At 37.8% G+C, this 26,010-nt stretch overlaps 1 protein-coding gene across 23 annotated transcripts in view; it reads left to right on the plus strand.

Moving 5' to 3' along the window:
* LMO7 (LIM domain 7) overlaps window positions 1-26,010 on the plus strand; it is a 231,635-nt gene that overhangs the window by 131,522 nt on the left and 74,103 nt on the right. Inside the window, exon 1 of one of the 23 annotated variants that reach the window (XM_032277389.1) lies at window positions 20,172-20,818. The exons of the other annotated variants lie outside the window; for them this stretch is intronic. The gene's annotated coding sequence lies outside the window, so the exon portion shown is untranslated. Of the gene's footprint in view, window positions 1-20,171; window positions 20,819-26,010 lie in introns of those variants that run through there. 23 annotated transcript variants of the gene reach the window in all.

Genomic DNA, 26,010 nt, shown 5'->3' on the forward strand with positions numbered 1-26,010 from the left:
ACTCCAGCCTGGATGACAGAGTGAAACTCTGTCATCCAGGCTGGAGTGCAGTGGCGTGATCTTGGCTCACTGCAACCTCTGCCTCCTGGGTTCGAGCAATTTTCCTGCTCAGCCTCCCAAATAGCTGGGATTATAGGTGTGCGCCACCACGCCCAGCTATTTTTTGGATTTTTAGTAGAGATGGGGTTTCACCATGTTGGCCAGGCTGGTCTTGAACTTCTGACCTCAGGTGATCCACCCACCTCAGCCTCCCAAAGTGCTGGGATTACATGAGTGAACCACCATGCCCGGCCATCACTGATCACTTTTTATCTTGTGAAACAAATCTAAAGTGTATACTAGAGACTTTGGGTAGAAAAATATGGTGGTTATCTAGGTAGTTGGAAGAAGCTCAAGGACAAAGAATAGAACATTTTGAAAGCAGGAACCCATGGGGAAGGTAATTTTGTTGTTGTTGTTGTTGTTTGTTTGAGATGGATTCTTGCTCTGTCACCCAGGCTGGAGTGCAGTGGCACCATCTAGGATCACTGCAGTGTTCGACTCCCAGGTTAAAGTGATTCTCTTTCTCAGCCTTCCAGCTAGGATTCCAGGCAGTCCACACCAAGCCTGGCTAATTTTTGTATTTTTAGTAGTGACAGGGTTTTACCATCTTGGCCAGGCTGGTCTTGAACTCCTGACCTTGTGATCCATCCGCCTTGGCCTCCTAAAGTGCTGGGATTACAGGCAAGAGCCACCATGCCCAGCTGGGAAAGTAGTTTTTTATGAGAAGTCATCAATATTACTTTAATAAGAAATGTTACCGACAAGTTTACAGTAAGCCTCACTCCTTCCAAAGTCAAGTTACCTGCCTTACTACTTTTTACCTTTGTCTAGTATTAAACATAAAAGCCTGCCCTCCTTCTCAAAAAAGGTCACATTAACTTTGACTTTGGCATAATCAGAAACATTTGAAGGACCTGGACACAGAGAACCTTGAAGATTTCTTCACAGTTTATTTGAGCTGTTTCTACTAAAGCCCAGGCTGAATTTGTTACTTTCCAGGAAGGAACAAGCACATTCAGCAGATATGTATCCATGATTGTGAAGAGAATTGTCCTTGATGAGAGTAGAGATGTTGGTATTCCCCTGCTTGGGTTTAATCCCATCATTTCACTTAGTAGCTGAATGAACTTAGACAGATTACTTTTCCTCCTTGTAATGGCTTTGCTTCTCCGAGAGTTTAATTTTATGGCAAATAATTATTTATTGCTTTGTCTGTGCCAAGCTGTATGCTAAACCCTGGTAATAGTACATTAGACAGTTGTAATTGCTGTTTGCTTGGAACTTGGCAAGTCATATCACTTGGGTGTTACCCCTGCCTCACAAAGATGTTGTAATAATTAAATGAAGTCAGGTATATAAAGTGTATAGTGCCTGTATATAGTAAGTGTTCCATAAATGGTATTGAATGATCATTCTGATCATTTTTGTAACTTGGCTTTCTTTTTTTTCCCGATCCTAGGAAGATATGTGTCTCCTGTAGGGAAACATGGAGGAAAAAATCTGGCTTCTGGCTACTTAAATTGTGCTTACAAATACAAGCTCTTTATTTTTGAGAATTTAGGCCATTTAAAACGTATCCCTTTTCTCCATTGGGAGCAGATATTAAAACAAATATGTTTTTCCAACATTTATGGTTAATGAAATTGTTGATAAAACAACAATTTATCATTTTATTAGAATAGCGAAGCTGGAGACCGCAGAATAGACAGCTAAGTTATTTGCTCTTGCCTCTGTGTACATGGGACCAATACAATGGAATTAACTTTTTCGAGACCAAACTTCTTTCTGTATTTTCTGAAATCTTTGAAATTTTAAAATTTGATTTGAATGTCTCCTTAAAAAGTTTTATTTCCATATTTTAAAAAAGGGAAAATTTAAACAGCACTTAAAAATATCCAAACTAGTCAGTGAACACAAATTCAAACCCCAAACTCTACATTGTTTATTGGTTTATTTTTTGTTGTTGATTTTTCCCCTTACATTTTTGTGAAGAGTGTCGTTTTGGTCATAAAGGGGCTATCCTTTAGACAGATAAGAAGCTGTTATCTGAAAGCTGTTTTTGTAGAGCTTATGAGTATTTTTCTTTTTGGAATAGGTGTTCAAAGTCTTGTCTTCACTGAACTCAAATGTACGTCACAGTCACATTTTCCTCTTAGAGAAAACGTAGCTGCTCCTGGACTTCTCCCATTTGCTTTACTCTTTAAAAGGCTATCATACTAACAACATGAGAAATCTTGATTATATCATTTGAAATATTTGTTTTTTACCCTAGGCATTAAAAATTGTAAATAGCAATAGGTACTGTGTTTGAGATGAAAGACATGATCATTATTTAGTTCCATGTTACTTGCGTACAGTGAAATGTCAAGAAACTGGGAAGTATAATGTTATGTCAAAATACATTAACATAAAATTTTATTTTTTTTTCTTTAAAAAAGTAGAACCTGACTATGACATGTTACATACAGTAGGCATAAAAGTTTTTGTTGGCTATTTAGTGTTCTGCTTTTAAAGTTTAGGTTAATGGAGCAGTTATGTTTTAGCAGTCATTGCCCTGGTATGGTTTATGTCATGCTGAGCAGCAATCCTGGGTGGCATTGGTGGTTGATGGATTTATCCTTTGCTTTTCAGAGACATGCCTTTCAGAGTACTCCTTTATCCTGGGAGGCAGGATTCTGTGTCACTTTATCTTTTGAAGAGCTTGGTACTAGTGCTTCAGACACCATTGACCAAATATGCACAGTAAACCTAAAAAAGTATGTTCCCAAAGAGTTACTGTAAAACCTTTAATTTAAAAAAGAATGTATACTTGTACACTTAGTAATTCATACTAACATTATTCTAAATGTAAATATAGATATTTTTATAGTGTAATAAAATCTCAGTAGATTAAAAACACATGTTGAATCATCACACTTCAAATAAGACATTTTTTCCTAAGCTTCTAAAGGAAAAAGTGGGGTCCTGGTGGGCCTGGGAGAGGCACCTGCTGTGAATTAAGCTGTGTTTGTATTAACCATTGCAAATTTAACAAGGGTTTGCTCTGTGTGCTTTGAGCAATTTGAGGGAGAAATCCCTAAATAAATATCAAGTATTACTGTCATTACTATATTTCACTATTTCATTACATTATGGTAATATTGGTGGCTGTCAATTTTTTTGAAATGCTTTTTTTTTCTGTATTCTATTTAATTTACTGGGATACAGAGAAAATCAAAGGAATTAGTGTATCTGGGTCAGCAATTTGACAGATTATTAGACTTCTTTTGGCCTCATACTGAGAAATAAAAATCTCTAATCCACAGTTATTGTTTATCTCATGCTCAATTTTGCGTGTAATAGGGGTGTATTCACTTTTAAAATGACCAAGAATAGAGTGTGTGTGCGCGCACACACACACTCTCTCTCTCTCTATTAAATAAGAACATAGATGAGATTTCCAAGGCCTCACAGAATGAGGTGCCAGAACCTAAAGGTCCCTGGATCCTTGTTTTGGTGATGAATTTTTTTTTCGCCAAAGGGGCCTGGTTCCATGTCCTGGAGAAGAGATAGGGGCAGTATCCTTAAATATAGGTGTCTACAGCATACCAAGTTATTAAGAAATAGAGCTTTTTGTCCAGGGTAGAGAGAAGCTGCCCAGTGTTGATGGGGATGTGGATGGGTGGTGTGGGGGGCTTGTCTAGAGCCTCACATGCTCTACCCTTGCTGTTAAGTCCTCTCAGTGTGGACCTTTTGTCTTGTGCCTTGTCAATATCATCCACTGAATATTTCATATTCACTGTGGACAGATCCCAAATCTGTGTATAGATAAGAGAAACAAGACCTACTCCTTCCCTACCTCAATCTTAAAGCTGAAAGTGGAGAAGCAGAAAAGCACGCTTAAGTCTTGTGATTTAGTGTGCAACTCTAAGGGAATGCTGGATTTGGAGTGATGAATAGCAACGAGTTAGGAAATCTCTGTATTACAGCCTCCAGAGTATCTCAGAAATATTCCTGTCACTGTGATTCAATTAAGTTTAGACATACTGGAAGATACGAGCTTTAGAACACTGTCAAGTGATTTACATAAATTATTTCTCAACTCGTAACAGCCCAGCCAGGTATTTCTCTTTTGCTTCACATGCCTGAAATGAAATGAGGCAGAGAAGAGTAAGTTACTTAGTTAGATGACCTTGCTCAAGTAATGAAGGTAGGTTTTTAATTCCTAGGGTATTTTTGCCTGCATGCTCCTGCTTCTCCCAGTGTGTTGTCTAAACAGACTTAAACAGACTTTAAAAATTTGCTGACATTCTTCCTGGGGCTATGTGACTAAAATTGTCATCAGTTGCTTTTTAACCAGGCCAGATGTACCCAGAATGAATTTGTGTATATGATTGAGAATACCTTATTTGATACATGGCAAATATCTTTGCATTATGATATTAAATTTTTTTTTTTCTGAGTTTGTGAGCTAAGTAACTTTGAGTGAATATATTAAAATGTGTCATCAAGTCTCAGATAATTTTTTTAAGCCCTCCTAATTTTAGGAATGTTAAATGAGAACATGTGTGCCTGAGAATAGAGGAAATACGGTACAAATATGGTCCCCTAACACTGGCTAGTTGAGAAATAATAAAATATTTGGATTTTGATATATGTACACAAATGCCTTTATAGGTTTTATGATTTTCATGCATTTATTTATGAATGTTCCATTGTATTTGCTGTGATAATGGAACATTCTTGTTAAGTGCCGAGGATTGTAAAGCCTTACTAATCTAAATTGCTCGGGATCATACTATCACACTTGACCTTTATAGCACTGGCATGAAACCTGCCTTTAAAAATAGAATTAGTAAATACATTTTATTTAGAATAATCTCTTGTTTACCAGTATTTGATGCTCTGTTTTATTTAGTCTTGTTAAAACCACACGAAACTGTGTCTCTTTCCTCCAAACATCCTTGGCTGGGAATAAGTGGTCTTTAAAAAAGAAACCAGAACATGGGATATTATTTTGTTGCAATTTAGATCATTACATATTAAATTTTATGCAAAGAATTAAAGATTAATAATTTGAAGTTCTATTCCAGAAACCAAATTATAAGCAGAAAGATAAATTACAGTAAAAGTATCTATTCTGTTGGATTAAAGAAGAAAAATTACTTCAGTACATTGCCCAGAGTCCTGCTATCATTGTTGCCATTGGAGGGTTATAAACAGGTGGTAAGCATAGCACACCAAGTGTAACAATAAATAGTGCAGACTAATTCCAGTAAGATGAAACTCTTCTCTGGTTGCTGAAAGAAGAGTGGGGATCAAATAGTGACTCAGAAAAGCAAAGCCCAAGAAATGACTCAAGCACAGAAACACTTTAAGAATTTCTTTACCAAGATTTATAATAAACGAACTGATCATTTCTTACTAAGCCTTTAGAAATTATTTCTAAGTTTCCAAATGATTGCCACTTATTAGGAGGAAGAAATATTTATTAATCTTTCATTTCATGAATGAGATGATTTAGATTGCCAAAGACACATGAAACTAATAGTAGTCCAAGATATGAATATCCAAAAGAAGACAAAGAGGGATAATTGTCCTTTAAATAACTAGTAGTTGGGTTAGATGTGATAAACACTTGAGGTTTAAAGTGATTAAATGTACAAGTGAAGGAAAAATACTGCCTTTGAAAGAGTGAGTGGAGAATGGAAAGAAAATGTTTGAATGTTTTGCTTTAGTGCCTTTTGTAATCTTACAAACATTTTATAAGATAGGGTGGTTGACTGAGTTTACAGGTATGGAAACTGAGACACAGGCTCAAGGTCACAGGCTTAGTAAATGGTGCAACTCATATGACTCCAAACCCAGTTCTGTTTCTCTTATAAAATCGTCTCTATATCCAAATGAAGGATATGAACACTAAATGAAGGAATTTTTTTAAATAGAAAAACATGTTAATGTGTATCTGTCAGGTATGGCAGTAAGGCAGTTCTGGAGATATGGGGGAGTTTGTAATTTTTAGAAGCTATGGGTGAGAAGTTACGCAGACTTTACTGAGAGTTAGAGTGCTTTAAACAAGTGCTTCTCAAACTTCACTGTACGTATAAAACAACCAGGGATCTTGTTCAAATGCGGACTGGTTCATTAGGTCTGGGGCAGGGCTGGGACTCTGTATTTTTAACAAACCTTCAGGTCTTGCCAGTGAGGACCACAATGAGTAACAAAGGTTTAGATAATAAAAAGTAGTGATCACATGGTGGAGTGAGAGTTTAATGAGAGTTGCGGGGTGTAAGTCCTAAGTGTGAAGCTAAAGGATGGGTAGGATTTAAATGAGAAGTTAACGACCACTGCGTGCCCAAAGGCACAGAGGCAAGAAGTCCAAATCCAACATTTCACAGAGCCTTCTGGAGGTACAGCATGGAGTAAAGATGAGGTCTTAGCTCTTCAGGCTTACATTCTGATGGGGGAAGCTTAAGACATGTGTCTTTAATGGAGTTGGGTAGATTGGAGGCAGGATGAAAAGTAGGTTGGGACAAGCTTGAGTGAGGCCTCTAAGATTCTGGCTAGGGGATTTAAACTTTATCTCATAGGTACTGGGATTATTACCACAAGATTTTGAGCAGAAAGTTAAAATGTGAAAGGCAGACTTAGAAAGATAAGGTACCAAGCCTTTAGAAATTATTTCTAACTTTAGAAGTAGCCTACACAATGAATGGAAGGAAAGCAAGTGTGGAGGCTGAGAGAGGTAAGGTAATGATTGCAGTCAATGAGTGTTGTGATAAGGAAGCCAGCTGCTAAAGCAGTGAACATGTAGATGAGGAGACAGATGCCAGAGATGTTTGGAGTAAGACGTGATGAGGATTGAGTCAAGTGAAGGAGAAAAAAGAGTTAGTTTTTGAGCTGTGCAACCATTAACAGAAACAGAAAAGGTAGCTGATTTGGAGGGGAGATGGAAATTAAGTGTTTAACACATTGTGTTGGATGTGAGAGTAGAACATTCAAATGAAAATATAGGAGTTGTCAATATATTTAAGAAGAAATCAGTGCTGGGTTTGTAGATTTGGGAGGCATCTATGAAGCAATAATAGTCATTTGTAGGAAAACAAAGTCTAGCTCTGAGGCAGTGAAGGTGGAAAGAGAAGTATTTCTTCATTCCTTTTTTTTTAATGAGCGCTTTCTGATGTTGTTTTTTTTTTTTTTTTTTTTAATTGCCAATGCTTTCTTGGTGGTGTAAAGTGATCACTGCTGACTTCAAAACCAGGCCATACTTTCTCCATGCTGTTTTCTTCTCCAGGAGACCCTTCTTACCTGTCTTTGCTATTTGTCTTACAATTGTTTTCAGCTTTATTGTTGTATAATTTACCTACAACAAAATTTATTCTATTTTGTTTACAGTTTGAGTTTTTGTAATTAAATACAGTTGGGTAACCATCACCATGATCAAGATATAGAATGCTAGAAGTTTTCTCACGTCCCTTAGTGATCACTCTTTACCTGATCTCTAGCTACAGTATTGTTCATTGTAGTGTTGCTTTTTCTGGAATATCATAGGCATTGATCTTACAGTATGTAGTCTGTTGTGTTTGATCACTTTCAATTTGCATAATTAAAAAAAATTGATTGGTTGAGTAATTCCTTATTACTAGGTAGTATTTTTAAGTGTGGATTTGCCACAGTTTATCCGCTCACCAGTTGATGAACATTTGCGTTTCTAAGTTTTGGCTATTGTGGATCATACTGTTATAAACATTCACATACAAGTCTTTGTGTGAACATTTTCATGTCTCTTGGATAAGTCCTTCGGGAAGGGATTGCTGGGTCATGTGGGAAATGTATAACCAACTTTGTAAGATATTACCACACTGCTTTCCAGTGCAGCTGTACCGTTTGGCATTTCTATCTGTAATGTAGGAGAACATCAGTTGTTCCACGTTCTCTTCAACATTTAATATTATCAATCTATTGAATTTAGTCATTCTACCTAGTGCATAGTGGTATTTTACTAGGATTTTAGCTCACATTTTCCTCATGACTAGTGATTTTTGGGCATCTTTCTGTGCATTTAATGGCTGTTTTAATATACGTTATTTTCTGAATGTTTTCAATCATATGCCAACTTCTTAAACTTGGGTTGTCTTTATCATTGAGTTATAAAACTTCCTTATATATTGTGATTAGAAGATATATCAGTTATCTTCTCCCACTCTGTTACTTGCCTTGTTTCATAGTTTTGTCTTTTGAAGAGCAAAATATTTGCTGAAATTACCATTTGATTATTTTTTCTTTTATGATCCATGCTTTTTTGTATTCTGCTTAACAAATCTTTGTCTCACTCAATGTTGCAAAGCTATTGTCTAATCAAAAATAATGCGAGGTGATAAGGACTATGAAGAAAAAGAGAGCAGGGTGAGGAAGAGAGAATGTCAGGAAGGTTTTTTGTTTATGATATTTTAAGTATATTTTCATATAAACCTCTTCAGTAGACTTAATAGCAAATATAGCTGTGGGAATTAATGTTGTATGCTAACAATATCATTATGAGTTTTGGTAATCTTAATCTGCAGAAAACTCACTGAGTTGAGCCTTTAATGTCTTAAAGTTCTTGGCAGGGAAAGGACACTATTTAATAAATGGTGTTGGGAAAATTGGATAGCCATATACAGAAGAATGAAACAGAACCCACACTTCTCACCATATACAAAAATTAACTCAAGATGGAATAATGGGTAAGACCTGAAACTATAAAAATCCTAGAAGAAAGCCTTCTAGACACTGGTCCAGGCAAAAAATTTATGACTAAGTCCTTGAAAGTGAACTCAACAAAACAAAAAATTGACAAATGAGACTTAAATGGATTAAAGTAAAAAGAGTCTGCAAAGCAAAAAATAAATAAAAATAACAGAGTAAACATATAACCTAAAGAATGGGAGAACACATTTTCAAACTATTTGATACAGGGCTAATATCCAGAATCTACAAGGAACTCAACAAGAAAAAAAGCCCCATCAAAAAGTAGACTAGAACAGACATTTTTCAAAAGAAGCATACAAGAGGCTAACAAACACATGAAAAAAATGCTCAACATCACTGATCATCAGAGAATGCATATTAAAACCACAAAGAGATACCAGCTTATACCAGTCAGAATGGCCATTATGGAAAAAAAACAAAACAAAACAAAACAAAAAAAAACCCAAACAGGTGTTGGATGTTGGTGAGGATGCAGAAAAAAGAGAATGCTGGTACAATGCTATTGGTGGGAATGTAAATTAGTACATTCTCTATGGAAAACAGTATGGAGATTTCTTAGAACTGAAAATATAACTACCATTTGAGCCAGCAGTCATCTATCCAGTATCTACCTAAAGGGAAAGAAATAATATCAAAAAGATACCTACATTCATGTTTATTGCCTTACTATTTATAATAGCAAAGATACAGAATTAACCTAAGTGTCCATCAGTGGATGACTGGCTAAACAAATGTTGTGGATATATTTATGCCATGGAATATTAGTCTCCCATTAAAAAAAAGAATGAAATCATGTCTTTTAGAGCATCATGGATAGAACTGGAGGTCATCATCCTAAGTGAAATAACTCAGAAAATCAAATACTCCATGTTCTCACTTATAAGTGAGAGCTATACAATGCCTACACATAGATATACAGGATGGAAAAATAGACTCCACAAGGTAGGAGGATGGAAGGGGAATGACGGTTGAAAAATTGCTGAGTGGGTACAGTGTTCACTGTTCAGGTCATGGGAACACCAAAAGCCCAGACTTCACCTTTACATAATATATCCATGTAACAAAACTGTACTTGTACCCCCTAAATTTATGAAAGATAAAAATAAGTTCTCAGCCACAATGGAGGCACATTGAGGTAATGTGAATAATAATGAGCTAAATTTCTATAGTCTATAATGTGTACATATTTCAAAACATCTTGTTGAACAAGATAAATATATACAATTTTTGTTAATTAAAAAAAGAAGGCACACTAACTTCTTAAGGTTAGGGTGCATTTGTGTGTACGTGTGAGGTCCTCTCTCCTCTGCATGCCTGCCCCAAAATCTGGCAGGCCACTGCTTACATAAGGCTTGTGTCTTTCATATAGATTTCACCCTTACAACGAGTGAGAGCATTGAAATTTGTTTTTCTTTTAAGAATTTTGTATGATTTCAATTCTAGGAAGTGCGCTCTGATCCAGTGGTTAAATACTATTGACATTTTGACTCTTAATTTTTCTAGAGAGATCTGGTGTTTAGTCTACTCTTCTCCTCAAATCTTCTGTGTGTACTTGAACCATGCAGTCTCACTCATAAGCCCACTATGGCTCCCACTCACCCACTGGGGCAGATCCAAGAATGCTCCTCCAATAAGAGTTTTATGCAGTTCTGCCTTCTGGTTACTTGCTGCTTGTTCAATTGTGTTTTCATTTCCCTTCCATACAAGCTTTGTCAACCAGTTAGGTCAGCTTTATCTTTTCTTGCACCCCCACCCCCACCCTGGACAGCCATTCTTGGAGGCCAGGCTCATCTTGCCTCATCCTTGAAGCCATCTCTTACTAGGAGAGGAAGCCAGGTACCTGCATACTGATCCTAGTTCAGCCACTACTGACTGTGCGGACTGTGGCAAGTTTTCTTGTCTTCTCTGTCTTTCCATTTCTTTATAGTATGAGACACAGCACCAGTATCTACTGCATAGGGACCATTGTGAGGATTAAAATAGCTTAGATGTCTGATGAATAGCAAATATTTAGTAAATGTTAGCCATTTTAATGTTACTACTGATACTATTTCTGATTAAAATTTTAGAAAGTTCTGTTCTCTGAACTTTCATGCTATGTACAATTTACATTAATTTTTTCTATTACATTTTTAACCTTTCTTGTAGATTTAAAACTAATAATTCTTAGTATATCCAAAGCTAGGCTGAATTAAAAATACGTGGTGAATGATGACCAAGTGAGAGCAGGAACACTCTCAGGGAGCAAAGAAGATCTGGGGATGGGTTCTTGTCCCTGTAGACTTGCAGGGAATTTGCGATGGATACGAGGCAAGCGGAGAAAGTACACCGAATTGCTGTTTTGTCTTTTTCTTTTTTGGATTTTTTTTTCTCTTAGATATGGACTAATCTACATCTTTTTTTCGTAGAAATTTTAATTCCCTTATGTTTGCCTCTGCTTAAATTTGTAATTTCTGATTCCCGGGAATTTCACTTAATAAGACGTAGGTAAAGGTGGTTTTGTAGTTAAAAGTATTGCTGCATCTTAAGAAAAGGTTGTAAGGGTGCATTTCTCAAATGTGGACTAAGCAGTACAGTTTTAGTCTTGGAGGAATAAGGAGGAAGGGAAAATAAAAGATCAGTGCACATGAAGAGAAAAAACAGGGAGAGACCCTCCAAGGAGGAAATCAGCAGCGTGTGTGGACGAAGGGAGGGGTGGCCAGGGGGCTAGCGTGGCTCCTTTTGCCAGGAGAAAATGGTGCGGCTCGGGTGACATTCCTATAGAACCAATCTGTTCTACCCACAATAATTACAATAATGGTGAGGAAGAACCTCTAAAGGCCCTTCCCCTTTTATATGGAGAGGAAAGTTTCTTTTTTTTGTTTTCTCATATTTAGGATAAACTAAAAAGTATATGGCAGTCTAAATTTTAAGGCATGGAAGGCTACAGATTTAGAGATAATGATAGCTCTCTCCATAATTCTTGGCTATTTTGATTACTGTAACAGTTAAAAACATTTGGATTTATTTTTTATGAACAGAAAACAGTGTTCTTAGAAGGAAAAAGATGAAAAATGTTTCTGTGTTCTCAATTTGAAATATGTAAAATTATAGAATAGCCTACTAACAGTTTTTTTTTTGTTTAATCTAGTTCATTATTAGGAATGATTATTTTTTTCTTATTTCCTTAAAGACTTGCTTACAGATGGATCATTTGTCCTCTTTATTTTAGTAATAGTTGTATTAAAGAAAATTACAGAACTAGGAAAGGCATAATTTTACAAAGAAGTTGTAGTAAGTCATTGTGTCTAAGGGCCTCAAGTCTTTTTGAAGTTGGTTCATTCATAAAATGGTGGGAGTTAAGAATCAGGAAGGACTTATCTTAGATAAACCTTTGAACTTCTGTAGATTCATTTCCCTTGCCTCCAGGTGCATTGTTCATGATTCTCTTCCTTGTCTCCCACTCCTAAGTCAATAATTTGACAATCTGGTGTTGGATCTCTTTTTATGTTCTATTGAAACTGTAAGAAGAAAGTTGGAGTTCTATGATTTGAAAGCTTTATTGAAAATTGCGTGGAGTAGCTTTTCTGAATCCTTTGATAACCTTCCCGTTTTTTGCTACCAATCACCTCGATTGTAATTTCAAAAGAATTTTAATTTCTGAAGACTAAAACATTGACATAGGTTTAGGAGGAGATAAATACGGTGTTAAATAGTTATTAGCCTTCAACAGCTCTGGAGCACATTATCCCATAATTATAATCGAGGTAATACATGGAAACATCTCAATATTAGTTCGGAGAGCTTCATCATGTCATGCAGTTGATAGGAATGTTCACTGTCTTATTTGAACTTACCAGAAAGACTCAGAGAGAGGGGCTCTCTAGGGAGACTAGTAAAGCTCTAGGTTGATTTTCCTACCAATTGAAAAATTGTAGTGTGAATTGTTAATTTGAGAAACGTGCGCTTTTCAGAAATGTTCCTTTGTTAAGAGGTAAGAATCAGAACACCAGAGCTGGAAAGTACCAAGGAAATAATCTCATCCAGGGCAGTCCTTTTGCAGATGAGAAGAGTGTCCCAGACGAGGTTAACTGGCGTTTGTCATGTCAGCCAGTGAGCTAAGATGGGTGTGTGGCCTGAAGTCCCACATCCTCAGTTCAGGTATAGCCGTTTCTACTGCGCCTCATCGTCGGCTCAGGTGGAGCAGCAAAGGACTTGAATGAGGGCACTGCTTTTTTTTTCCCCAGTGTTCACTGATTTCAGTGAATGACTGTTTATACGAATGGTGCTTTATTGACATTTTGCTTTATTATTGTAGTTCAGATTTAGGAATCTGAACAAAATAAGGCTAGCCTTAAATTTTAAAGACAACTTACCTCCTTTAACCAGCAAACCAGAGTATGTTCATGCTATCCCACATTTTAGAATGTAAAGAAGAAAGTTTACCAATGACAGTTAAATTTTTCTCCCCAGCCATGATATACTTGTCTTCATTCATTTTGTGTACCTATTTTCAGAATGTCGGTCTGTTTTCCTGTTTTAAATCTGGTGCCTTACAACTTGATTTACATATCACTATTTTTGTGGAAAATACTTTGGTATTATAATTCTCAGTAGGATTTTCCAACAAGGTGGCCTTATATTCATGCTCATTTAATATTTCATCACATTCAGATAAATTATTCAAATGTTATTTACTTCAGATTTTCTTAACTGGAAAAAACAAATTAGAGATTAGGCAATACAAAAATCTCTCTAGCCTGGTTTCTCACCAATTACCCTTCTTCAGAGACTGCAACAGGAATGCGTGGTATTATGAAGACATTTTAAAACCAATGCAAGAAAAGAAACTTAACCTTCTGAATAGGATTCCTTTAAAGCTGTCTGTGGTTGACTTTTCAGAAAGCTTATGGAAGCAATTTCTTCTGTGCTACTTGAAACATTTTGTTCTGTGGACTCAACATCTGTGGTATTTATATACATATTTGAGACAGAGTCTCTCTCTGTCACCCAGGCTGGAGTGCAGTGGTGCAGTCTTGGCTCACTGCTACCTCGCCTCCCAGGTTCAAGTGATTCTCCTGCCTTAGCCTCTGAGTAGCTGGGACAACAGGTGTGTTCCACCGATCTGTGTTTTTTTTACGCTTAGGAGTTCTCTTCTGGATCCTTTGGAGTGTTAATGCTTATGGGGGGTGAAATAATAAACTCAATGACCTTTGCTGTCCTTTAGATCCCCAGACCAAAGCCTGCTGAGAGCCAGCTTTGTGTATAGCAATAGCGGCAAACAGAGTGACTTTTTACAGGACATCCTTAAGGACATCACGTAACCACCGTGAGGCAAATTGACGGTTTATTTTTGTGGGGACAACACTTGAAAATCACCTGCAGTTGTTCCAGGCTTTTCATTTCGAGTTTCTTTGTGTTTTTTTATTGTTCATTTTAAATTCTAGCTGAGTATGGCTAGAGGACTTATGTTTCAGTTGAACTTTTTTCAGAGAAGTAGCTAAACTCGTTGAAGCTGTAGTGTCAGTTCAGACGTAATTTTAACTTTGGTGTATTGCTAGGGCAAGGGCTTTCTATCATTAGCATGTATGGGAATTACCTGCAAGGCTCATTAAAGCACATATTAGGAGACCCCTAACTCTCCCAGATGATTCTATTTTAATAAGGTTCTGGAGGCATCCCTGTGAAGTAGGAGAAGGGTATAGGGCAAGACTGCAGGATGGCGGGAAGTGAATTACCTCTGAGGAAGAAGAATGAATTCAAGAGATATTTAGCAGCTGGAATTGGTGGGATTTGGTGATCAGAGTTTTCGGGAAAGGGAGTTATTTGGCTTCTGACTCTGAAAGTTGGGGGGCCCTCATCCAAGTGTGTGCATCATCTAATCCTCAAGCCTACACAGCCAGAGCAGAGCATGTGGAAGGACGTACGGGCTTGAGGATTAGATGATGCATGCGATTAAGAACTCATCAAACTTTAAATTCTGGGCAGTGATAATGACAGTGACATTCTAAAGGACATAGCTGAGAAGTTTCCTGAGAAGTCTTAGCATAATTAGGTTGGAACTAAATATGATGAATAGGAGATGGGGATGGGGGAGAACTCATTCATTAGTTTTGGGAAGGTTTTGCAAGATATTCAAACATAAAATGAGAACATTGAAATTGATTGTAATCAATGTAAACTGGTCTCAAAGACATTTGATTGAATGTATATTGAACTTGGAAGTTAACTGACCAGCAGGATTATATTAACCTGAATTCGAAAGCCAGTTATATTATTTGTTTGACGTATGTCCATTCTTTCTCCATGGTTTATACAGGATCATTGGTGATACTCTAATATTCTGAAATTCCAAGTGTTATATGGAAGGCTAGATAGGAAGTGTGTGTGCATGCTTGTGTGTATATATATATATCAAATCAAGGGTAGTTATGTAAATAGAAAAATTGACATAATGCATCCTGTTGACTTTCTAAAGACAAGTAGCTTTACACAAGTTATCAGAAATGCAAAATATTTAGTTAAAACAGACATTATGATTTAAATTTTTTGGTTGGTTACTATTACTCAATTCCTCCAACTTCTTTTCTATTCATGAAATAGGTTGGATTTGGTTTTATTAGTCCTGGGAAGTTTGAAAATGTGCTTTCACAGAAGAAATTTCTCATTCCTTTTTCTAATGGCACCTGTACTTTAAAATATACATTTTGTAATTTTCTAATGGAAAACATGAGGTCTTGGGAGTATTTTTTAAATCTTATTCTGTTTTCTTAAACTAATTGGAATTTAAAAGTTTCATGTGAAAATTTGCTAACACGATTCAGCTTCACTCTGTTGCCTAGGCTGAAGTATGCAGTGGTGCAATTTCAGCTCACTGCAATTGATCTTCCCACCTGAGCCTCCTGAGCAGCTAAGACTACAGGTGCGCACCACTATGCCCAGCAAATTTTTGTATTTTTAGTAGAGATGGGGTTTTGCTGTGTTGGCCAGGCTAGTCTGGAACTCCTGACCTCAAGTGATTACCCCACCTCAGTCTCTCAAAGTGCTAGGAATACTGGCATAAGCCACCCTCCCAGGCCAGATACATCATTTCCTCACACTTTGTATCCAAAAGTCAAGACAGCTTGAATGAGTTTTTTTCCAAGGTAGCAAGAAGGTTGAGCTCGTACTAAATTGTAATTCTTAGAGTATTTACTATATATATTTACTGAGTGTCTGTTAATGGTTTAGGCACTGAAGTACATCTTGCCCTTTGGTCTGATAGTATGTTTTTCATTAACTTCTTAGGTGTATAGTCCTTTCTTGTCTGTTTGCTTTGCTCATACATTCAATATATTTTTCTAGGTTTCAGTCTTTAAGTCTTTAAATGAGCCTTTCAGCTAATTTTAGATCTCTGGGAACCTAAGTCTGCTTTATCTGATTAGTAGAGTTAGCTAAATTCTTAGATCCTCAAAAACCGTCGTTCTCAGCCATGGAAAGTGTTGTACCCCTCTTCCCTCAGCTCCATGACATTTGACGATATCTGGAGAGATTTCTGATTTTCATGCCTGGTGTTGCGGAGTGGCAGTGGTCTCTAGGGCAGGCATGCTGCTTAGCATCCTGTAATACATAGCACAATTTCCCCTGGAAGCAGTGAATTATGAGGTTCAAATGTTAATATTGCTGAGGTTGAGAAACCGTGGTCTAAAATTATATTATCTCCATTAATCTTTGGCATAAATCACATTGTAAAAAAATTTAGTGTGTTCTATATTGGGATTGTGCCAGTAAATGTGAGATAAAGAGGCTTTTGTGGAGCAGGCAGTATTTAGAACTCAAGTGATTTATGACACGAAATTTGAGGGTTTGGAATCTCATTTGGGGAGGGTACTTATTTTCCTCATGGTTGAAAATTAAAATTTTGAAACAAGTCTCACTTATAGGCAGGGTAGAATCATTTATTTTTAAGTAAGATGTAGACTTCTGAATGTGTTGTATGCATACATAGTTTGGCATGCATTATTTTGACCAGGGTTCATATTACACAGCACATTTAATATCAAAGCTAAGGAATAGGTGCAATGATAACTTACAAACAACAATTTATATTAGCTTATGCTTTACAGAGGACTTTCATGTACATTAGAAAGGAAACAAATATTTATGTGCTAGGCATTTTAAATATGTTTAATTTTCATAAACCTAAAGATAGATATTATCTTTATTTTTTAACATAATATGTAACTTCAGGAAATTAACAGACTCTTCTATTTAATCTTGTACATGTTTGCTATGTAATCTTGTTTATTTTCAGTTGATGAATATTTGTTTTACAGACATTATGTATAAGGACCCAGTAGTGGTAAAATAATTTACTGTCGGTCTCTCAGTATGAACATTGATGGTATTTCATTTACTTGGAAGTCTTTTAAAAAGTGCTTTTGCAATATTTTATTCATGAAATTCTATAGTATGTTGTATATACAGGATAGTGGAAAATATCTAAGTCTTGTCAGAAAAAAATGGCAGTGGGGAACTTCTTCCATTGTCTTTGGGTGACAGATTTAGGAAGGAAATTATTGGCAATATAGGGTTTGAATCAATACTTTGAGAAAAAATTGAGTTATAGTTCAGGATATTATAAAGATAACTTTTTGGGATTAAGAAGTAATTTATTTTAAAAATATAGCACGGTAGAAAATATTTCTGATTATACTCATACTATTAATAAAACAGGGTGTTGGAAAAGTCTATAAATCACATCAAACCTTAATAGTTTTGTAACCTTGGGAAAGTTTCTTAAGCATTTGGAGTTGTAGTTTCCTAATCTCAAAATCATTACATTGTTGTATGGATTAAAGGAGATAATGTAGAATTGTCAACATAATGATTGATATAAAGTGATTAATAAAGGCAATTATTACATTACATAATTCAGTATCAAGTAGGACTTAAACAGATCACAGCTAGAAAACACTTCATTAATACTAGTGTCCTTAAGATTTTTAAACTGTTCTGCCCAAAAAATAAATTTTTCAAAGTGTAAGTAAAATAGGTCTTTTTTATAGGACTTCTCATAATTTTAATTTGCCATTAAATGTATTCAAGAGGACAGCATATAATTAGCACTTTTAAAAATGTTTTGACCTTCAGATCTATTAAAATGTTGCCAGTTTCTCCTGTTTCACAGTACAGTTTGAGAAACACTTGGAAGAAAGTATATAATCAGGCAACTTGATTCCAGTATCATGATGATAAAGATGAAAAGATTGCTATTATTAAATTTTGTATGGATTTTGAGCGTGGGATCAAGTCTGGGAGGACATCTGAAATGTCTAGTTCAGTATTCTTTCATGTCAGTGAAAGATGAAGTCATGATGGGTAAGAAGATGATCCACAAGTTCATCCTCAGCCCTCATCTGCTGCACCTCCCAATAGCACTGTTGGCTCTGCCTAATTTCGACATCATTACATCCTCACATGGGTTAAAGGAGATAATGTAGAATATCCCACATAATGATTGATATAAAGTGTCTGTGTCTGGTTTGCCTGCACTGCGGTGGCCACTCCTGCCACCCTGGGTGTCTCTTCTGTCAGCCTTGCTGGTTTCTCTTCTACTTCTTAACCCTTAAGTGTTGGGTTTGTGAGGACACTACCCCTGGACCGTTTCTGTCTCTCTACTTATGTTCTAGGTGATCGCATTCAGTCTTAGGAAGTTTTATTTCATCTCTATGCTGACAACTCCCTAATTACATCCCTAGTCTAAGTTTCTACCTGGAGCATCTTACTTGAATGTCTAATTACCAATTTACCTACTCAACATTTGTTGTTGTTGTTGTTGACTTTAAGTGTTTCAGACTTAACGGATCTAAAACCAAAGCCTACCATTCTCATTGCTGCAGTTACCTAGTATTGCTACCTTTTAAACTGTTTGGCAGAACAGTTTAAACATCTTAAGGGCATGGTAGCAATAAAGTGTTTTCTAATTGTGATCCATTTAAGTTCTACTTTATACTTAATTATGTAATACAATAATTTCCTTTATCATGTACTTTATTAATCACAGGAAAAAAAATCACGTGTAAGTTTATTTAGTTGACGTCTAGTTCCCTCCCTGAATACATTTTATAAAACTGAATGTCATAACTGCATTTAATAAACAGATCATACATAATGGATACTAAATTCTGTATTCAGTAGTCACCTTAATATGCACTCTGTTTCTGGTTTACCGTTTGAGGAGATACATGTGAGTCTCAGTCATGAAAACAGCTTTATGTAACAAGCGTATTGGTAGAAAAGAAGAATTAGAAGTCTCTGGTTGAGAAGGTTAAACCCATCTTTCAGCTCCTGCAAAAGCACCCCTCAGTTGTGTTACTTAAGTGGGACTGTGTGCCAGTGTCTTTGAATGCATGTGTGTGTGGTTTTTTTTCTCTTTAAGTGAAACAGTGCTATTCTTAGTAGTTTGTGGGAGAGCTGTGAAATTTAATAACAAATTATTTTTAACAAAAGGGTACTTATTCACTTGTCAAGATTGGAATAAGCATTCATTATGTTGCTAGGTCAAAGTGTTGAATTTCTAAGTTTTTTCTCACATAAGCAAGTACAGAAATCGTCAACTTTATGTATTTGGGCTCACTAATTGTCTTCAGGAGTGATGTTATTTTCTTGTGTCATTTTAATAGTTTCCACAACAATTAGACATAGCTCCGTTTTGTAGCAATGGCAGGTTAAAACCAAGTGAGTCACACGCCTCTAACGTCACCGGGAGGTTGTCAAATGGAATGCAGTTTCATTTTTAGGAATGAAGGTGGGAGGGAAGGAGGAAGATTCTGTTTCTTACTTTTCTTTTTAATGCATCTTGCTTTTTTTTTGAGAGAAGGAAAGAAGTAAAAGTATTCTAAGAGTTCACCTTTAACTTGCTTTATTCACATATCTCTTTTTTTTGACACGGTGATGAGACAATGGTGATTGCACTTCCTCTATTTTAACTCATGCGATGGATGAGCTTCTATTAATAGAATGATAGAACTTTAATAGAACAAGAAGCCAGTACCTGATATACTCCTAAATTCTTTTTTGTGATTCCTAGGTTTTGAAAAGCAGTGGCCCCTTCCCTTAGAGACAGTGGTATTAGAAATTATTTTCTCATATGTTTCTTAAAATTTCACTTAGTACATTTAGGGTTTCTTAGGACACCTACAGTTTTCTCCCGTTTGCAGATAGACTGGTTTGTTGTATATATAAAAATGAGGTCAGGAGTTTGAGACCAGCCTGGCCAGTGTGGTGAAACCCTATCTCTAATAAAAATACAAAAAATTAGCTGGGCATGGTGGCAGGTGCCTATAATCCCAGCTACTTGGGAGGCTGAGGCAGGAGAATCGCTTGAACCCGGGATGCGGAGGTTGCAGTGTGCTTATATCGCGCCATTGCACTTCAGCCTGGGCAAAAAGAGCAAAAACTCTGTGTTTAAAAAAAAAAAAAAGTGATGCCACCACTGCGTCCTCAGAAGGACTTCCTTCTGCTTTGAATTTTCCCTACTGTCTCCCACTGCCACACATGCCCCATACATATGTGACAGATTTAAACCAGATGCAGTTCACATACTTTTTCTTCCTGTGGCTGCTTATGAAATCATGATTCAGGGTCTTATTTCTTGATTTTCTAAGACTTGTGAACAGGTGGCCAAACTGCATAAGCAACAACTGGAGAGCAGAGATTACTTAGTGGCTTGGAGTGGGACCAAGTATCTTGCAAGCCCGGCTCTTCTAATATCAGTTTCCAAACAGGCAACTCCCAGGTCATCTGGTGCCACCCAGGGCAGGGCAGGGCTGGAACTGACTTTTGAAGGGTTGGGTCTGTAGGAAGAACCCACGCCTTGCTCTGGGAAGCGGCCTCAGGAAGTAGAGACTGGGGACGGAATCACTCATGCGTTGCAGTTGTTCTGGGCAACAAAGCAAGGCGGATACTTATTCTGGTAGCAGGGTGGAGTCTGAACTGGGCAGTTACCTCTGCTCCAGCCCCTTGTAGAATTTCAGAGTCCCTGTTAACCACGGAGGCATGGGCTGGAAGCTGGATGTGGGGGCAAGTGAGTGTAAACTTCTTACCTTTTCTATTAGGATGTGGATAAATCTTCCTATGGGGTACTTTGGACAAAAGCATTCCCACTGTGTCAAAAATTCCAGCATGAGTTTTTAATCATACACGATTCAGTCAGAAAACTGTATTGGATCTTAACCAAGGTTGGCTTGGACAGGATAGGGGCTGGGATTTGGGGAGAAGAGATGGTTTTGGAGCATAAAGAATTCAACTCCTAGGGAGTTATGATATCAGGGCAGAGCACGGGGAGATCAGGCCTTCCAGCGTTGCAAATGAGAATGCTGGTACTTTGAGGAAGAGAGATACCAAGACATGTGAGAGGAACATTGAGAAGTGGGATTCTGTGGCAAACGCTACGAAGCTTTACTCTCATTTTGGGGAAATTTTCCTACATCTGTCTCAGCCCGACCTGCTGAGCTGGTTCTGTGAGTGGCTTTAGGTGGCTCGTATATGAACATTTCAATGCTTGGCTGTTCTTAGCTAGGACTTTGATTGACTCTGGGATGCAACCATGAGGCCAGTGTGGCTCCAGCTGTCTGCTGTCTGTGCCCACACACAGACTCCTTGGAGCATAGTATGCTGTAAATATACCATGGGGAAGGCTGTGCCGGGTACATGTGTGTGGGCCCAGAATTAGCTCCTTGGATAAACAGAAGGTGTTTGGAAATATTTTTGGTGCAGCTCTAGCCCTAGAACATAACGGGCTGGTGCACGGTGGTAAAACTATAATCTTACCCATTAGCACCTTATTCCCAAACTCTATCATACGTGAAGATAGATTTTGGCTGTGTCGGCACATCTTTCCTCAGATTTTGGAAAATTTATGGGTATTCGGCCAAGGTAGGCCCTGGTAGACCATGGATGTGTGGGGAGGGCTGGCTTGGTGCCAATGTGGAAGTTTGAACAATGATAGTAATACCATGCCAGTGTGACTTGCCCTTGGTTTGACCTTCTAGAAATAATTTCTTATCCTTGCTTAAAGCCTTCCATGGCAAAAGGGTAAGGAAACTATAACGTAAAAGAGTGCCTTGAATTATTCTTCACAGAAGTGTCTCTTCTGAGGAGGAAAACTGTGTGTGGGGGCTGAAGGGGGCGGAGCTGACTGCTTCAGCCACTGCCCTGTCCCTTAGTAGTTTGGTTGAGATGGATAATTAAGGAATAGCCTTGAATTGTGTCACTTACTTGTTCTGCTTTGATTAAGCATTCTTTTTTTTTTTTTTTTTTTTTGGAGACAGAGTTCTCGCTCTGTCACCCAGGCTGGAGTGCAGTGGCAAGATCTCAGCTCACTGCAACCTCTGCCTTCCGGATTCAAGCGATTCTCTTGTGTCAGCTGCCTAAGTAGCTGGGACTACAGGGGCAAGCCACCATGACTGGCTAATTTTTGTATTTTTAATAAAGACGGGGTTTCACCATGTTAGCCAGGATGGTCTCAACCTCCTGACCTCGTGATCTGCCTACCTTGGCCTCCCAAAGTGCTGGGATTACAGGCGTGAGCTACCACGCCCAGCCTGATTAAATATTCCTTAAAGTAAAGCCCAGTGAGGCTGGTACTGTTGTTCCAACTTTACAGGTGAGGGTTTGGAGACAGTGAAGTGATGCGACCAAGTCCTCACAGCTAGTGAAAGTGGAGCTGGAATTTAGGCACTAGAGGTCTGAACCCCAACTCCTGCACTCAACCAAGCTGCCTCCTCAGGGAAGGACCCTGCATGGGATCCCTGAAGAGTCACAGCATTTATGTGGACTTTTTTCTCTCCAGGTCCTTTGGTTAGAAGTGATATTTCTTGATTGACTTGGTACTAGTATTTATAACCTTTGAATAAAGACAAGGGGATGAGACCTAGAGCTTCCTGGTTCAAAGTGAACACGGTAGCAGTTAGGATGAGAAGATTACAGCTGGATGAGTTCTCGCGACAGCTTGGGGCTCCCTTGTTCCTACTCTCTGGCAGAAAGCTGAGACATCCATGATGGGCATATAGTTTCTGGCCCTTTGTCAGGAAGCAAAGGAATTACCAGAGCTATTCCATTAATAGAGTGAAAGATTATATCTATGCTATATTTTCTATTTCTTGAATATTAAACATATTTAAAAGTTAATGTATGATCAAAGTATAGTGTGAGAGCCATCAACATACCCAAGATGGGTATTTTTTTTTGCAGCTATTAATATTTCATCTCTACCCATTTTTTTTTTTTTTTGATACAGAGTCTTGCTCTGTCTCCCAGGCTGGAGTGCAATGGCACAATCTCAGCTCACTGCAACCTCTTCCTCCTGGGTTCAAGCGATTCTCCTGTCTCAGCCTCCTGAATAGCTGTGATTACAGGCACACACCACCACGCCCAGCTAATTTTTGTATTTTTAGTAAAGATGGACTTTCACCATATTGGCCAGGATGGTCTCGATCTCCTGACCTCGTGATCTGCCCTCCTCGGCCTCCCAAAGTGCTGGGATTATAAGCATGAGCCACGGCGCCCAGCCCTCTACCCATTTTTAATGTAGATTTGTGTTTCAGTGCAGGTGTGGGTTCTTTGGGCTCTGTCAGAGCTCTTTAAGGAAGCTTTTTCTTCACATAGACTAGCATGTAAGCTTTGCCTTTAGTCCTTTGAAGTTTGTACAAAGTGCTTTGGTCTTTGTTTCTATATCTGTTTTGTGGAGGGATTGTTGATTTGATTCAAAAGAATTCCATTTTATTGCAATTTAAAGATAACACCTTAGTAAGAAACATAATAATGAGTATCAATACAATTTGAGTCAAAATTGGACATATTTTAAGTAGGTTAATGCAATTTAATTGTTCTCTGACATTGTATGAGTATTATTTCCTGAGCTTTTATGATTTCAGGCTTTTTCTTGCTAATTTACATTTCTATAGGTTAAATAAATGTATTTAATCAGAATTTGAGAGCATCTGTGTGTCATGTACTATGTGAGGCATTTTTAATCAGATATTTTTATGTGCTTGCCAACTGGTAGACCCTGGATTAAGGCAGTTGGAATATAGCAGTGAACAAAATCACAGAAATCTTTTTGGATTCAGGTGGAAGAGAGAAAAACATGCATATAGTAGATGGTTTTAAATACAGAAATGAAGCACAGATGAGAGATTGGGTGAGTCAGGTGGGCTAGTTGCAATTCTAAATATTGGGCTCCAGTGATGAGCCTTGCTCTCACATGGCTTACAGCCTTGTAATAATTCTTTGTTCAAAGAATTGTTGTTCTTTGATCATAGTGTAGAGTAAGGGCTATCAACATACCCAAGATAGGTATTTTTTAAAACTATTAATATTTCATCTCTACCCATTTTTATTGCAGATTTGGGTTTCAATGCCAGTATGGGTTCTTTGGTCTCCCCTCCCCTCCCCTCCCCTCCCCTCCCCTCCCCTTCTCCTCCCCTCCCCTCCTCTCCCTTCCCTTCCCTTTCTTTTTTTGAGACAGGGTCTTGCTTTTTTACCCAGGCTGGAGTGCAGTGGTATGGTCATAGTTCACTGCAGCCTTGAATTCCTGGGTTCAAGAGATCCTTCTGCCCTCCGCCTCCCAAGTAGCTGGAACTATAGGCATGTGCTACTATGCCTAGCTAATTTTTACGCTGTTTAAGAAACAGGGTTTTCCAGGCTGATCTTAAGCTCCTGGACTCAAGCGATCCTCCCATCTTGGCATTCCAAAGTGTTGGGATTACAGGAATGAGCCACTGTGCCTGGCCTGTTTCTTGATGAACACTTCACCACGAGGCTAGGGACTCTGCTAAGTAAATATGTACATTTCCTTCTAATCCACTGAAGATTAGAAGGGCATTATTCCTACAGAGGCTATTATTCCTACTTTTTCTGGAAGGAAACCAAAGCCATGAGAGTCAAGTAGATTGCCAAATGAACACAGTGAGATCCAGATCTGACTCCAAAGCCCATGCACTTAAACATGGTATCAGACCATGTCAACTTTGGACATATTTGTAATGGAAGAATTATCCAACTTTGGAGCTAAGGCTGTCTTTTATTTCATTCTGACGTTTTGTGCAGTAGGTTGGTTGGGTCATAGAGTGTGCATGTTACCTGTGTTAGTGTGAGCTTCCCTCTACCATTGCAGTAGTTCTATTTTAAAGGGGTTAGGGTTATGCCCTGTGGCCACATGACAGGCAAAGGAGCTGCTTGGTTACTGACTTCCATGCAGTGGGATGCATTTGTTTGTAAGAGTGTGAACTCTGTTTACTCCAGCAAATCATTGACTACTTGAATTCCTGGCATTGCATTTCAGAGATAGGACACTAATTTGGCTGGCCTATGTATCATGTCCAAGAGCATGTTATAAATGCTCACATTTAGAAGGGAATGTAAAGTGAGTTAAAGGTAATAATGCGAAGGTCACTGCTCACTGCGTTTATCACAGAATAGGCCATCCCTTGTATTTCCAATGATTGCCTTATCATGATAAAATGTGAAAAGCAAATGAGTGTATTGGATCTGAAATCTTCATTGAGGGCTGTAGAAAGGAGATCAAGGGTTCAAGAGAGCTGTGTTTCTCCTTCCTGCCTTGAGTGTGAGGCAGATCCAATGTGGGAGGATGATCAGCTGAGTGCATTCTTTGTCTGGGTGTTGATGGTTCTTTTGTGCTTTGGCTAATTTAATGTTTGACATGTGTATGTTGGTCATTAGTCCAAAAAAGGGGCTATATATTTACAACTCTGCTATTTTTTGTTGTCAGTTTCTAGTGACTTCCCCCGCTTACTACTTCCAAGTTAAAGTGCTGTGGATTTTTATAAGGATTTTCTTTTTATTCAAGAGATAAGCTATGGTTTGATAACTTGTGCTGTGGAATTTTTTCTACTTGTTTACTTTTTTGAGGGATAATATACAGAAAAGTATACATATTATGAATACTTTTTGGAAACTGAGTGCACTTAAGTAACCAGTTTCCAGATTGAAGCACAAATGATTGGCATCCTAGAGGCCCCCATCCTCTTCCAATCTCTTCTGTCATTCTCTTCCCACAAGGGTAACCACCATCTTGACTTCTAGTAGCATATTGTTGTTTTGCCTGTCTTTGCACTTTATATGAATGGAATGATACAACCTGTTCTCTTCTGCATTTGGCTTCTTTTTCTTTTCCTTGTTTGAGAGATTGAACCTATGGTTGAATGTAGTTGAAGGTTGTTTATTTTTGTTGCCATGTAATAATTCGTTATGTGG

Source organism: Sapajus apella, unplaced genomic scaffold (assembly GCF_009761245.1).
Source record: "Sapajus apella isolate SASKATOON/1434 unplaced genomic scaffold, GSC_monkey_1.0 scaffold9, whole genome shotgun sequence".
Lineage (NCBI taxonomy): Eukaryota > Metazoa > Chordata > Mammalia > Primates > Cebidae > Sapajus > Sapajus apella.